At 32.8% G+C, this 15,828-nt stretch overlaps 1 pseudogene; it reads right to left on the bottom strand.

Annotated features, from left to right (window-relative positions):
- Positions 1–1,599: 1,599 nt before the first annotated feature.
- Positions 1,600–7,576, bottom strand: LOC110696264 (annotated as a pseudogene).
- Between the last annotated feature and the right edge of the window lie 8,252 nt (positions 7,577–15,828).

The following is a 15,828-nucleotide window of genomic DNA, read 5'->3' as shown; positions in this document are numbered from 1 at the left end:
TGTTTAGTTGTTCAATGATGGTAACCGGTTCTAATAGGTAAACTCTCAGGCAATCCAAACTTTAGTACCCAATTTACAACATCCCAAACTTTGGTACCCAATCTGCAACTATTGCCATACTTTAGTACCCAACTTTTACATTTACTTAGATATAAAGTGATAGATTTGGAAATTAATAAAGAAAGCATTTAAATTAAGTTTGCCATAATTATATAATTAAGTGAATATTTTGTGAATTAATTATAGTAGGTAACATTGGGAAGAAAAAAGAGAGAAAATAGAAAAAAGGAAGAATTTTTGGAGGGAAAAAACTACAGGTGTCTGTTTTAGTTGTTTTAGTATTATATATTGAAAATTACTCCAACTTTTTCCCTTAGAGAACTCTAAAAGACACGAACCCGGTCCAATCCTAGTATCCTACAACTTGAAAATTGTACAAGTTAAAACAAAAAAAATTAAACATCCCAAATTTTACAATTCCAAATCCAAATAATTTTACTATTGCTGTAGTATATATTTTATAAAAACTTCATTAAAATCTAGGAAGCTCGAACAGAGAGTCAAGACTTGGAAATTTAAAATTTTAAAGACTCAGGAGTCCTGACATGTATTAATAGGATCTGAAACTTGGAGTTGGAACCAGGGGTATGCTGATTCAGGAAGTATATTAAAATTTTTACAATAAACAGAAATGATAAAGAGTAGTTGCTCATAAAGTGAGTTTTTTAATTTAACTTTACTGTTTTATATACTATCTTCCCATGAATACGGAGTAAGGGATAAGTGAGGTTGTATGAGAAAAATAAAAGAGTAACTTTCTAATTCCCGCACAAGTAATAAAAGACTAAGACTAGCAAAAGCATTTATTGTTCAGAATTTTGGAACCATAGAGAGAGAGAAGTAAAGAGGTAAATCACAGGGTTTTTCCCACCCACCCCACAAGCCCCCAATTAAGAAGATAAAAAAGAGGGGGGTAGGGGGGATAGAGAGGAACTAGAACATGCATTTGGGTTCATCTGAAACAGGAAAATGTCAAATAAGTCAAGAGAAACAGCTTCCCCTTGCCGGAGAATAATACCGGCAGGTTTATGGAAAGCTGTTGAATCCAACCAAAAGCCCTATGGTTACGGCTCTTGTTTTGGTGAATCCAACCTTTTATTTTACAGATGAATCCCCTTTCTCTCCCAGAGTCCAACCTGGATTTCATGTCCGCACCCGGGTCATGTAGTTCAGAACCGGTACATCATGGTGGTGGGCCAAGTCCGAGCATCACAGCATTTAGGTAGGTTTTTTTAGTACTTTGAACTTCAAATATGAATGATTATTACCATCTTATAAAGGTGTGATATTTAAAGCATGTATGAAAAATCGAGTTGATCCAGCCAGTAAACTCCCGATTACGAGAAGTCACAGCAGCATAACGCATTCAGAAGAGTCCAGAATATGATCATACATAACATTGACTCTCATGAGGTACAAGATGAGTTTCTAAGGATTATTTAATAGAGGAAGAGAACAAATGATTGAGAATAGTTTCCAACAAGATGTGGAATAACTTATATATGGGGAAAAAATGAAATACCTTATAAATGGGGGGAAAATGAAGGTCATCCCAAAAGGGCACTTTAGGGTAGCAAAACGTACAGCCCCATAACTCGTTAAGAAATTTTATTGTGGCAGACTGACAAACTTAAGACTTGACTGAAAGTAATTGGCAATTTGGCACAGGCTTGACACCTTATATCTAGAAAATTCAAGTCCTACAATCACACAATATATTTGAAAGTACTTGGATTAGTATTGAAAAACAGGAAGAAAGTTGGTGTACCTTTCGAGGTTTAGATGACATTGATGTATCTTCTGCTTGTAAAGACCGCAGGTAAGCCATAATCAAGCAAATCACAGGGGACAGAAGAACCACACAGATTCCAAACTCAAACTGCAGGATTCAAACCTTGAATTTCAGCAGAATGGAAAAAGGGAAGGAAAAAAAAAAAAAAAACATTTGCGAGCAAGAACAATAATAAAAAGAGAAATTGCGCCCAACCTGTTGATGAATAGCATTTACAACTTTAATCACTCTAGGACGAGAAATGGCAACACACACTGTTTCTAGTATGAAGACGAGACTAAAAAGAGCTAATGCCCTCTCGGGAGTACCAGCTGCATAGTGCCAAAGCAATCTTAATAGTTGCAACCATTTTTCTAAACCCCGAAGCCGCAGTTCCTCAGACAGAGAAATTTGGTTGGGTAAAGCATTGTCAACACTATTGGAGTCAATGATAGTAATGTCGGTGTTATCACACTGATCTCTATCAGCATCCAAACTACTTCTTTGCAACAATGCCAGGATTTTTGGATCCAAACCTTTCTCCTTCAACATCATTGCAAAATTTGGATCCAAACCTTTATTCTGCAATAAGTTAGTCAATTCACGATCACCCTGTTTTGACCTCTTCTTAAGCATGGCTGCAATCCTTGGATCATTGAGTTTTTCCTGATGTACAAGAGCTAAATTAAGATCTGGAAGGTAATTCACTGAGGCTGACGTACTTGAATCATAGCCTTGACTTTCAAGGCCACCGCTGGAATAGCCCACCATAGAGTTGTGATCACAGCTCTTTTCAACAAAGGATGGGCCAACATCGGGATCTTGAACAACAGAGCGACAGGAACTACTTCGTAAAACTAAACTAGGCCTTCCACTATCCACACTCCTTTCACTGTTTATGCCCTCATGAGAGCTTGTGGTTCGGAGAAAAGTAGCATTATTCCAACCAACGGCTTCACCAGTGCAATTTCCGCCTCCGCCATTTCTGTTTATAGCTTCAACCCCATGTCCAAGATTACCAGCTTCAGCACTGCTACTGCGCTTCATACTTGAACCACATCCTTCAGAAGAACTTGATGAAGTATTATGCTCTTTTCGTCGAAATCCTTCCCTGAGACGAATAACTGTGCTCTGTAAGGCATCTCTTCTTTCAGCTGACGGATTTGTAACCAATAGATGACGACAGACAGCAGCTCCTAATAGCACAGATGCCATAACTAAATAACTTATACAATGTCCCAAATACCTGAAAACAAAAACAAAAAACAAAAAAAAAATCAAATTTGTGATAGAAGATAAACACAATTATTCAGAGCAAGATCATGAAAAATTCAAACAGAGGCGAACCAATAGTGTACGCCGAAGCATATAAGAAAGACACGAGATGCGCCAGCGATAAACAATGCAGCAATAGGACTTTTCAGAAGCCGGAAGCCAAACAAGCATGCTCCCATATTCCAATCTGCCCCAAAAATTGTAGTAAACATATTATATTGCTATATTAGATACATTCAAAGATAAGGCACTATATAAAGACCTAATGTTGGAAAAAAATTTACAAACACACCAAGGACAATTATTGCAGCTGAAGTAATGGCTCCCAACCAACGTGCCTCCTTTGCTGTCAAGCCATACATGACTGAGTACACAAGAAGCACAGATAGTGATCCAAAAATAGAGGGTCCCCAAGTGTGAAACCCTGCATATGTAAAAACCATAAAGATATAAAGTGGATCCCAAGCATGAGCAAGAAACGCTAAAGCATGTCGCATTTACAAGGACCCAAACATAAGCAAAATGAAAATAAATAGTATCATTAAACAATGAATCAAATTCCAAACAATCAAGGTATAATTAGTCCTGTAGTGATTTGGGGCCACATGAATCATCACAAGGAACCGTCCGGGGTAAAAAAAAAATAGAAAAGGAGGTGAGAAAGATAAGGAGAAAATCCAAGTTTAACTCTGAGATATTTCAATTAACATAACTCTACAATCTTTTTTCTTTCTAAAAAAATAAAAATAAAAATTGGGATGTTAATATCGGAGATTAACCTGGGCTCCCTCGAAAGATAAGTGATAAAATGAAAGTGAACAAAGAATGAGAAAGAACATAGTCAGCCAAAAGGGTAGTGCATAGTGAAAAACCCAAAAACAGGATAAGAAAAAAAAATAAAATTGGAGAAAGCTTATATAAAAGATCGCTAAGGGGATATTAATAGAAAGGAAAATAAGCGAGTAAAAAAAAGAAAAAAAAAAATTGTGAAAACTTTAACACAAGAAAACAAATAGAGTTTGCAAAACACAGTATTTAGGAGAAGGGAAAAAATCCTATCAATTTAAAATCATGACAAGTCCTCGCTGTAGATGATTTCTATCTATTTCGCCCTATCTAACGCCATATTTTCTTCAATCCCCAAAAAGGCTCATATTACTATCAATCATCCTCCTCCAAGTTTTTGAGTTCTTCCCCTACCCCTCAAGATCCAATCACTTTGCCACTCTTCTAACTTTCTTACCAGAGAGGGGGAGCCCCACTTGATCTTCATCTTTCATTGCCAAACCATCTTAAACAATTCTCCCTCATCTTGTTACCAATAGATGTAACCCTACTTTCTTCCTAATTATCTCATTACTTAATCCAATCCTTTCATCCAATGCAGCATACCTAGGTATAAAAAATAAAAATAAAAAAAAATAATAAAAAATAAAAAAAAGGCACTGTTGAGATGAAGCCCTCACTTTTTACGCATGTGGAAATGGAGAGAGGGTGAGGGCATCAGATAAAAATATACAAAGGTAGATCAGAAACACAATCCAGACCCCAGGTTGCAAAAATACATCCACAACAAATAGAAAGCATGGGAGCTTGCCTACTAGATTGACGGGGATATAATTCATTTGGATCAGGTGGTTCTGGCAAGCAAGTCACAGGTCCCACCTCAACACAATCAGAATAAGCATATTTATATGCTCTTCCTAACATATTTCATCCACATCTAAACCATTACCTGCAATTTGTACAGATAGAGAAGTGGATATAAATTAGAAATCTCAGCAACTTTAAATCAATAATTAATTAACGATACAAAGGCGGTGTCAGACATGGTTGCAGACATTACCATTAAATAGCATTCGGCAGATAAAGAGCATATTGATTGCTAAGGCAATAGCAGATACACCAAAAAAGAATCCAGAAGGAGAATATCGCTCTGATGCTCTAGAACCAGCTGTAAAATACACAGCACAGAGTTCATAGGCACAAAGCAATGCCACCGCAAAAAGAAGAAGGAAGGCGACAGCCCCTGTTAGCACAAATCCAATTGAAACAGTGTCGGTCAAAGTAGAATATTATTAGCTCACAACATGAAAAAAGAGTGAGTAAATAAACATGCAGATATAAAAGCAAAACCCACACCAGTTCACTGGAAGAAACCCAAAAAAAAATATTAAGATAAAACGCAAACTTTTTTGCTCACAACTCATCAGCTTGACAGCTTCAACATCACCTAGCTTCTTCTGTAGAAAACTGCACCATTTTTGCTATGGAGCAGTTCTTGTCTTTTAATAAGAAGAAATCAATATGTTAAGCCCCTTCATGAAACAAATGTGTTTTCAGTCTATTAAAGGTATGTACAGCAATTTCCTCCTCCAGCTATACATGTAATTACCTCCAAGCAATATATTCAGCCCTTTCATGAAACAAATGCATTTCAGTCTATTAAAAGTATACTCAGAAATTTCCTACTCCAGCTATACATGTAATCACCTCTAACCCTTTTCCAAACCTTGTGTGTTTTCGCAGATTTACTCAAGATTAACTTACACACACATGCACACACACATACACATACACATACACATACACATGCGCACGCGCGCGCACACACACATTTCCTAACTCGGCACTTTGTTCTTATTCACTCAGCCTTACAATCTAGTAATCTACCACTTTCCATACAAAAAACTTAAAACATTTTAAAGGGCATATTTGTTGTTCATAGACATAAGAACTTTGCACTTGTCATCCTTTGCAGGTGAGGATGAATTTAAGGCATATAAGAACATTAGAGAAGGATAAGGCAAAAGGCAATCATAAAATTGTGTACGACTTTATCTACAAAACAAGAAAGAGCAAGTGATCATCTATGTGAAAAACTTGGCATCAACAAGAACAACCCTTCTCAAAAAACAAAACAAAAAAGACCCCTCAAAGCTTGATCAAATGGTTTATTCATTTGACATACAAATCAAAACTGTCAAAGTAAATAGCTTCAAAACTCCGCAAACTAGAACGGTAGAACCACTTCATTGAAGTCACAAACACATTATAATCTTGATGAATCACTACTTGTTCCCTAAAGTAAACCTTGGATGCACCTAAGTTTAATTATCATTTAACATGAATTCCTGCAGGAAACAGGTTGTATAAGTTAAAGTATTCATTAGATGTAGGCAGCAATGATATAGAGTTCAACCACCTCCTAAGAGAGTTTGGTACAGTATTGGGCTTAGGATGGCACCATTTGATCTTTTTGTTTTGCCCCACTTCACCTCCCTACTTGTATGAGAATTTCTCTTTATGATTTTAGTCAAAGGGGATGATGAGGCCAATGTTTGTCAAGTAGCGCGCTTAGTAGGAAATATATCGGAGGTTGGATTAAGCATGTAAGGTAAAGTGACATCGAAAAGGTAATTGTTAAATTTGACAATAATAATTGAAGACATGCATGGAAAGTGTAGTTTAGAAGACATGAAGGGAAAAGAAAGAAAATTACTTGAGCTCTGCCAACGAGTTCTCCACCAAAGCATAATGGAGTAAAAAGCCAAAAGCAAAGCAGTTCCAGCCATTATGACAGCAAGGCCAATGATATCTCGGCCGGAAATAAGAATAAGCCAGGATCCCCAAGCAACAAGTAGCAAAAGAGGAGAAACAACAACGAACCAAGCAAAGAGAGTGAGTGCACCGCATATAATACCAAGTCGAGGCCCCTTGAAGAGATCTGGCCATTTTCTGGCAAAGATCCAACTGCATGGAAGAGAAGCAGGAATGAGGTTAGGGCTTAGGGTAATGAGATGATGTAAAAGTATGAAATTGAATACCTGTAGAGACGCCAAGGGCGCCAATTGACAGCCCAGAGAATGGAGAAAGATGAAGAACCGAGAAAAGCAAAAAGGGCAACCGATACAACACAAGCCAACACAATGTCATGCTGCTCGCCTTCCATGGCTTCGGCTCAGCTCTTCACCAACCTCCTCTTCTTCACCGACTACTTCATGCTCTGCCTCTGACTCCGCCTCTGACTCCGCTTCCGCCACCTCCACCTCCACCTCCACCACTCCACCTGTTTGGAATTTACAGGCCTAGACCTAGGGTTTCAGCATCACACAATTTGGGGAAATTAAATATTCAAGATGAACAAGGAATAACAATAATAATAATTTACGTATGAGAGAGTAGTTGAATACTTGAGTTCTCCTTCGGATTTTGGGTAAATTTGGGGCTACCCAGATTAAAACCCTACTGCTTCTTCTACAGAGACTACAGTGTTGTTGTGGAAACTGGAAAATAGGTAGTATTTGGTTTTTTTTAAAATAAAAAAAATATATATAAAACCGGGTTTTCAGAAACCGGGGACTGTGGGAGATTAATCCAAATTTGTAGTCGTAGATCTTTTCAACTCTTTTACTCCCATCTACTACCACTACTCTATTCTTTTTTTTTTTTTTTTTTTTGGGTTGATTTTGCTCTGTTTCAGGAACACATTCCTTTTCTTATAACTTGTAAACCTTTTTTTTTTTTTTTTTTTTTTTTTTTGGAAAAAACCTTTTAACCCAAATTTTTTTTTTTTTTTTTGAGGAAATAACCCAAATTCAATTATGGACTAATTGTACATTCTTTCAAATTTATTATTGGTAACATCAGTCAAAAAAAAAAAAAAATTTTAAAAAAAAATTGGTAACATCTATCTATCTATATATATAAACTATAGTAGCAACCGCTAACATCATATTTTTCTTAAACCGTACACATGTCGGACTGTGGTGCAATATTTTCCAGCCTAAATTGATCGCTGACATTATTTTTTTTTTTCATCTCTGATCTTATAGTTGATTGAATGAGGATGAGGTAGACTATTCTGGATTTAGTAACAATAACTCCATATTGTGCAACCTAAGCCAACACCTTCTTCAATATCAAAACTACAGTACTCCGTAACAAACGAAGCATAATTTACTCTCTCTATTATATAAAGGCAAAAGCTAACGAAGGGGCGTTCGATAAGCTAGCTAAAAATAGAAGGATTTAATTAAAATTTTATATTAATTACACTGATTGACGCATGATTTTGTCATGCTTTCCCAAATTAATGCCACTTTATGTAATATTTTAAATGCTTATCCAATGCCCCAAGAGCGTTCCTAAGCAACATACTTATAAAAATAATAATCTCATCATCAAATACGGTCTGCTATTTAATCCATGATTTCCACGGCTCTTCTCCTCTCTCCATTAAATCAATCTATTTTGTTCAGCATCTTATGGCTTACCCCTTTCTCTTCCATCTTCTCATTGCGAAAAAATGGAAACATTTTTTTTTTCTATAAATTCATTCTTATTAGTTTTAAATCTTTTGATGATTTTGTTTTACTGAGTACAAAATATATTACACATTTTGTAGGTTGTTCATTTATTTATAGGTTCGTTTGCCATTTTTTATGGGTAAAACTATCACAGTGATGGGACAACTTTAACGACGATGATTGTTGTTGAAGGTACGGTGGATACATGAAGGCAATCAAAATGTTTTGTATTAGTTACAAGTAAATAAATTGTATTTTGTAGGTGATAATGATAATTGTAGATTATAGAGGAGATGAACCTTGGCCTGACCTTGAAATTGGTAACTTTCCCTTTCCTTTATATTTTATTCTTCTTTGCTTATTTTAATTTATCTATTTTTTTTATGAATCAACATTTTATGTCGAGATTCACAACTATTTCTCAACTTGGTTTATTGAAATTTTAGAAAGTAGTTATTTACATTGCCTAATTTTTATACTATAACTGTTTTGTTTTATAAGGAAAAAAAAATAGTGAATGAAATCATTTTAGACATCTTGAGATGGAAAAAAAGTGGCAAATAAATGAAATTTGAGGTGGAGGACTAGGGGAGGGTAACCAACTAACCATCGGTGTATTGTGTATATGATGTTTTTAAAGCTCTAATATATTGTTAGAACTCTATCTATTATAGAACCCTCAAAATCAACTCGTATAAACAACATAACGAGTTGTTATACGAGTTGATTTTGAGGGTTTTTTTACTAATAAAACATATAATCATTTTTATTTGTAGCCATATCAATATATCATCAATTTTTTGGGGGAAAATAATACGAAATATTATAATACAATTAACATTTTATATGATGATTTAACTTTCTTTTTTTTTTGGGTGTTCAAAGAGCCACGAGAGCAGGGGGGAGAATCGACCCTATGTCCTCCTAGAATCGGGAGGAAAACTTTAACCACTTGATTTATTCCTCACTCTCTGATGATTTACTTTGTAACGAAGATAAGTATTTTTTTTTTTCGGAATAATTGATAGGTTTGGTTCCTCAAATTGGAATTTGTTTATTACATTTTTTTTATAAAAGTTTTATATATTACATTAGTTGTCGGTTGTGTGTAAAAATCTTAAAATCTTGGAGGATTAAAGTTTGCATCACATTTAAGCTTCTAAGGAGTCTCCAATGAAAGATTACATCTTTACATGGATATTTTCACGATTTAAGTCGACACTATATTGGATTAGATTTATTACTTTACAATAATTGTTGTTTTTTTTGTGTATAAGCTTATGATTTGTGTATACTATGACCTTTAAATATGTATTTTTTTATACGAAAATATTTAAATATATATTTAAAATCTTTCATTTTGGTCCATACTTAATCCATTGATATTGCAATCAAATCTATTGTTATTATCGTGCATCGCACGGGGATAATCAAGTAATACTACTAAAAGCGAATCTGACATGACACTTGTTATGCTCTAATTAAAAAAAAAAAATCCCGCCACTTTTACATTCTTTTTTTTTTTCCAAATTTTCATAAATAATAATTTATATATCTTATAATATGTAATCTTCAACTGGCAGCTATATACAAAGTATATTCTAAATGCATTCAATGAATATATGTATTTTAACATATTTTTTCTTATAATTTATATATATATTTTAACATAATAAAAATAGTTGTCCACAAATCATACATTTTTGTGACGCAAAACGAGGCACTTGTGTTATTTTTTTTATTGTTGATTATGTGCTCAATTCGGAATCTTAAGGACTAAAATCTCCCCTAAAACCTTAATCGAATATTTTTCAACACGTAAACCGATAAAAAAAGTTAAATCGGACTGCACTTTACAATCGATAAAAACTTTTAGGTTGCAATTTGCAAAATACTAACTTTAAATGGTTGCAATTGGCAGATTTTAGTTTTTTTTTTTAATATATTATTATTTCTCTTCTCTCACATACATTATATTACAGGAGTATTAAACAGTAAATTCTTATCTCTAATGTCTTTCTTTTAGAATTTTTTAGTACTTTAACTACTTCATGTCCTCTTATTTTATTTATGTCAATTAAATTGCCTAAAATTATGTGTTGCTTAAAGTGTAACACTTACAAAAACACCAATAGTGAAAGTTATTTTTTTTTTAAAAAGTAAAATTAACAAAACGTGTATAGCGCTAACTTCTATGGTCTGTTCACATTTACTGAACTGAACTGAACTGATTGGATCTGAACTGAACTGAACTGATTGGAGCTGAACTGAACTGATTGGAACTGAACTGAACTGGACTGAACTGAACTGAATTGAACTGAAATGCATATTTTATGAGAGAGGAAAATTAAGAGTTGAACTGAACTTATTGGAGCTAAACTGAACTGAACTGAACTAAACTGATTAGAGCTGAACTGAACTAAAATTAAGTAAATGTGAACATGCCCTTTTATATCATAATACAGAGATATTTAGTTTCTCCGTAGTACAAACCTATTCCTCCACTCTGCTTTACTTGCAACATTAAGATTTTGACATTATACATGCTCTCTCTTATAACGATATATTGTGCTTTACAAAAAAAGAAAAAAATAGTTATGTGGGAATTTATTACAATCGTCTAAATTTGTACTCCCTCTATTTTGTATTAATCGTAACACTTTCTATTACATTCATTTTATAATAACTGCAATAATTTATTTTCTTTGGTAAGTACCAATACTATTTTATTAATTCTCTCTCCAACCAACCCTCGCTTACACTACTTTTTTCACTATTTCTTTCCCCAACTAACAATTAAATATAACTCCACTAACTATACTTTATAGTACTTTGTACTTTTCTAGTAGATAACATTTTCTCTTTACCCACACTATAGATTTTATCATTACAAATGGAGGGAATACCTTTTTTCTAATCTACTTGTTATACTTTTGAGAGTGATAGGGATACACTTAATGAAAATCAACTTAATTAATAATGTAACGAAGAGTCAAAGTGATTAAAAACAAAAAGGAAGGATGTGGAAGTAATTACTGAACAATTAACTATACTGATACAATTACAAAAATATTTACTGAACAACTAATACAAATACAAAAATATTTACTGAACAACTGATACTAACAACTGATAAGTATAGTATTATACAAAATTTCTCACACTTTTTGGTCATCTTAAACAACTGATAAGTATTGTACAAATATTTACAAAATAATTGTAAATATTTGTATAATACTTAAAATTGTCAAACATCAACTAATAAAAAAAAACCTAATTAACTATACTTATATATGTACTAACCTAGCTTCATGTTTGTATATGTGGAAGAAGGTCAGTTATCTATTCCCTTAGGAATTTAGAGTAACTCCAATGGTTGTACCCAAAGACTTGCTTGCAATTTTATAAATCTCTAGCTACTAGTTTGACCATTGGAGTCATAAAATACAATTAACTTGGCTAAGCAAATTAGCTTAAAACTTGTTTGCTTGAGAAAAATACAACAAGCTAATTTGCTTGAGAAAAAAGTTTTCAAAATTTTTGGAGATCAAGTGAAGTGAACGGGGCATTAGTATTATTTTACAGATTTGTATTTGGATATCCCTTATTAAAACTTGTTTTTCCTAAATTTAACTAGTCTTAAACTCTTAACTTAACTAGACTTATACCAATTAGACTTTAAGGGAAAAAAGAGTGAAACGAGCCCTTAGTGTTAAATCACATATTGTATTGCTTCAAATGAAGTTTTGGAGTCTGATTGCCAAACTCTCATCACAAGGATTTTGAAAGTAGTAGTATATTTGTCTAATTTTGACGGAGTCTTGGAGGATATCTGTCTATTAGTTGTGAGTTTAAGTCTTTAATTTAATCTCATGTTAAAAGGGATGGAAATTATGTATCCCATCACCTTGCAAACCAATGTCATTGGGTATAGAACAAGTTTGGGTTAATCATTGCTCCGAGGTGATTAACCCTTATGTGCAATACATTTTGTCCCTTAATTAATGCATTAGCTAGCTTCCCCTAAAAAAAAAGTTTTTATTAAGATGATTAATGATCGGATGTGATGTAATTAGTTCAATGGTGTTAAGTACTTTTTTTTGAAATTTTAGAATTTAATAAGTGTTGTTTGAATATCTTTTATTAATGAATTTTTTTTTGTCAAAAAAAAATGATGACGTGGAATACAATAATTTTATGTACAATACAAATATACATCATATTTTTACACTACTACTCTAAGAATGTACTTTCCTTGCTCTAAGCCTCTAACCTTCATGTGATTATAAAAAACTTTATTTATTCAACAAGCGTGAATGAAAATTATTTGTTATTCTAACCAAACAGTGACAATAAATCATATGACTAATATATAAAGCTAAACTTTTAGTAAGACCACAAGACATCGACACTTGACATTTCAATTTTTTGTCAAATGTCAGGTGTCGTGCCCATTGGATATATTTAGATAGACTTCATAGGATAAAAAAAAATAGTTTAAAATTCTATTTTCAATGAAATTTGGATATAATTTTAGGATAAAATTGTTAGTTGAGAGTTTTTTTTTCCGAAAAATTAACACTATTTCATATGTATAATTGAATGATAATTTTATTCAAAAAAAAGAATTCTAAAAAAATACCAATATTATAATTAGGCATGACAACGGGTTGAACTCGGAGCGGATTATGCTAAATCCGACTCCGACCCGACAGGAAGTCGGAGGTTAAATCCGACTCCAACATCTGATTCCGACATCAATATCCGACCTCTGACTCCAACTCCGATCCGACCCGATTCCGAGTTTTTTTTTTTCATTATTCAATATACTTTAAGATGTTGGGCTATTTGGGCCTTTACAACCCACACCCAATTCCACCATGACCCACACAAAATCCACTATTTATTGGAGTCGGATAATCCGTTAAAGTCGGACATTTGTCAGAGTCGGATTTTTTTCTCGGATTTTTTGTAGGATCCGACTCCGACCCTCCTCTGACTCGGAGTCGGATTATTTTAATGGAGTTTAACTTGGATTACTTTTTTTTCTCGGACTCAGAGCGGATATTTTACCTCTGATCGGGGAGGAGTAGGTTCGGATCCGGACTAGATTGCCATCCCTAATTATAATTAGTCATTTACATGCCTGCTTCAGAGTTTTAATCGTCACAAAAGCACGTATATATATACCTAAATAATTTTGTATTGGATATAAATTTTGAAATATGATATATAGATTAAAAATTTATCTCAAAAATTAATAAAGAACCCATATAAACAATATTAATCAAACTCATTATAATCATCATAATTTTGAAAACTAATAGCAAAAAGATGAGGTCCAAATTTATCGCATGGCATAAATCAATTGGTTTATCTGACCATCATCAACCATGGGCCAGCTTTTAATGAAAAGTTGTTTTATTTACAATAACGATAAAAAAAAATGGCATGTCTCAAAGATAAACTTGTATTTTTTGGAAATTTTGGGAAAAAAGGGACAATGAATGATCCCTTAACATATTATTATATGTATTATACACTAATGTTCAATTACTTTTCATTTTGGATTGTTTTGTAATCTATTTATAACTAGGATCTTGCTAACGAGCGCCCCGGGGCGTTAGATAAAGATAAATTATATTGGTTGAAATGGTATTAAGTTAGGATTTCATGACAAAATCACGCATCGTTCAGTGTAATTAATGTTAATTTACTCTAATATTTGCACTTTAATTCTAATATTTGCACTCTAACGCCCTGGGGGCGCTCATTAGTTTTTGTCTTATAACTAATATTAAAGTAGCATCTGCTGACGTCATCTTCTTTCCAAATTGTACACATATTACCTTATCATGGAAAAAATTCCCGCCTAAATCAATAATTGACGTAATAATTTTTTTTTATTTTTTATGGGAACTTTCGTCTTTGAATTTGGCCAATTAAATGGACATATGGCTAATTTTAAATCTACATAATTAATTGTACTACGTATTAAGCAATATTGGAGAAGTCTCTGCCACCTTCTCCCAAACTGTGTTAAGTTCTTTCATGTTTCCAACACCTTCCCCCTCTTTCACTCCATTATCAAGTTAAAAAAAATTATCTACTACGTAAGTACGTATATACATAATTGGCATTAACTTCAATCCATTTATTTTTTAATATGAATTATCATTTTATATAATTAAGAAAAGTAACAACTAAATTTATATTTTATTTTGCACTTCATTCTAATTAGTTTTTAATACGAATTATGTATAATTGATTTTAATTTTTTTTAAAAAAAATTTGCAGGCCAGGGGTTCATTAACTTATAGTTCTCCAAATTCTAAAGTTGTTGAGGTATGCTTTAAATTACAATTCTTAATTTATTTTCCATTTTTGATAATTGTCTTTGCTAATTTTAAGTGTATGCTAATATATCCCTACATAAGATTCTACAAACACATATCCTTCATCCAATGACTTCAATTCATTGACGTTTCATCATTTTACCGTTTCATTCTTCCAAAATCACTTTTAAAGCGTACAAATAGTTATGAAATATATTTGAAATGTTAAAAAAACACAAACGAAGCGTAATAGAACACAAAATGAACAACTCAAGTATTTGGAACTTTAAAAGCAACAAAAACACCTAAAAAACAACTATAAAACTAGCGTAAACGTGTTTATAAATCATCCATAGTACATCCATTTATTCTACACACATAACAATTCGCTTTTTTTTTTATTATTATTATTATTTATTTATTTATTAATTATTCATATGTTATTGTAACGAGATCTCAACTATTGTGAGGTTCATTTTCTAATCATCATGGCACATTTGTATTATGCATGTACTGTAATCTCTTCTCTTTATCTTTTTCTCTCTATCTATCTATAATAACACACTTTAAAATAGGGTGAGAGCCTCATAGGTCATTAGAATTTAGTGAGTCATCTTTAAAAAAGGAAGTAATATGTAAAAGTAATTTAAGTTAAATACTTCCTCCATTTTTAAATATTTGTTCCATTTTTCCAGTACGGAGTTTTAGGAGAAATTAGATATTGTAATAAAACATAGAGGTAGTGGGGTAGGTAGAAGAATAAAAAATTGTAAAAAGTAAAAGTATTGGATTAGTTGGAAGAAAGAGACCAAAACATTACTATCTTCGTTTCATAATGTTAGAGCACTCTCACTCATGGTCAAAAATATGCCCATGAGGAGAAATTCAAGGTAAAAAACCAAAAACATGTATCCCACTCATGGGCAAAAAAATAAATGCCCATGAGGAAAATCAGAAATGCCCAAGGTCATGGCATTTTTGTAATGCTACAGTAACTTGTGTAGCCCACTAATTAAATCTAAAAATAGTTATTTTGACCAATTTAACGTATTTAAAAACAAAAATAAAAATGATCAAT

This window comes from Chenopodium quinoa, unplaced genomic scaffold, assembly GCF_001683475.1.
Source record: "Chenopodium quinoa cultivar QQ74 unplaced genomic scaffold, ASM168347v1, whole genome shotgun sequence".
Taxonomy (NCBI): Eukaryota; Viridiplantae; Streptophyta; class Magnoliopsida; order Caryophyllales; family Amaranthaceae; genus Chenopodium; species Chenopodium quinoa.
The sequence above is the reverse complement of the archived record's forward strand: the minus strand, read 5'-3'. Positions and strand labels throughout refer to the sequence as shown.